At 54.3% G+C, this 341-nt stretch overlaps 1 non-coding gene across 1 annotated transcript; it reads right to left on the bottom strand.

Annotated features, from left to right (window-relative positions):
• Window positions 1–23: 23 nt before the first annotated feature.
• TRNAG-GCC (transfer RNA glycine (anticodon GCC)) lies at window positions 24–95 on the bottom strand. Its single transcript has one exon. It is a non-coding gene; the product is annotated as a tRNA-Gly (tRNA).
• Between the last annotated feature and the right edge of the window lie 246 nt (window positions 96–341).

Here is a 341-nt window from a genome sequence, read left to right as displayed (position 1 = left end):
ACTAAACGACGGACGAAGCCAAGAGCGGAAGGAGGGACTTGAACCCTCAACCTCAGCCTTGGCAAGGCTATGCTCTACCATTAAGCTATTTCCGCCAGCAACGGTAGTGGCGAAGCACTACTGAGCAATTAACGTATCACTTGATACGGACGACTTCTGTTTTTCCGCCGGACCACACTCTTAACCTCCGATCGAGCTACGAGCACGAGTAGGTAGGCGGGGGGAGGGGCGGCTGCCTTTTCAATCAATCTCCGGCCGCTCAGTGCCGCTATTGGTGCGAGTTGTGTTGTAAGGAGTCTTGGTCTCGAGTCGAGCTGGGGCGTCATTTCATTCTCGTAACG

The sequence above is a fragment of the Vigna unguiculata genome, unplaced genomic scaffold, assembly GCF_037176805.1.
Source record: "Vigna unguiculata cultivar grain cowpea cultivar isolate G323 ecotype 2 unplaced genomic scaffold, ASM3717680v1 ptg000148l, whole genome shotgun sequence".
NCBI classification, from domain to species: Eukaryota; Viridiplantae; Streptophyta; class Magnoliopsida; order Fabales; family Fabaceae; genus Vigna; species Vigna unguiculata.
This window is presented reverse-complemented; position numbering and strand designations above follow the sequence as displayed.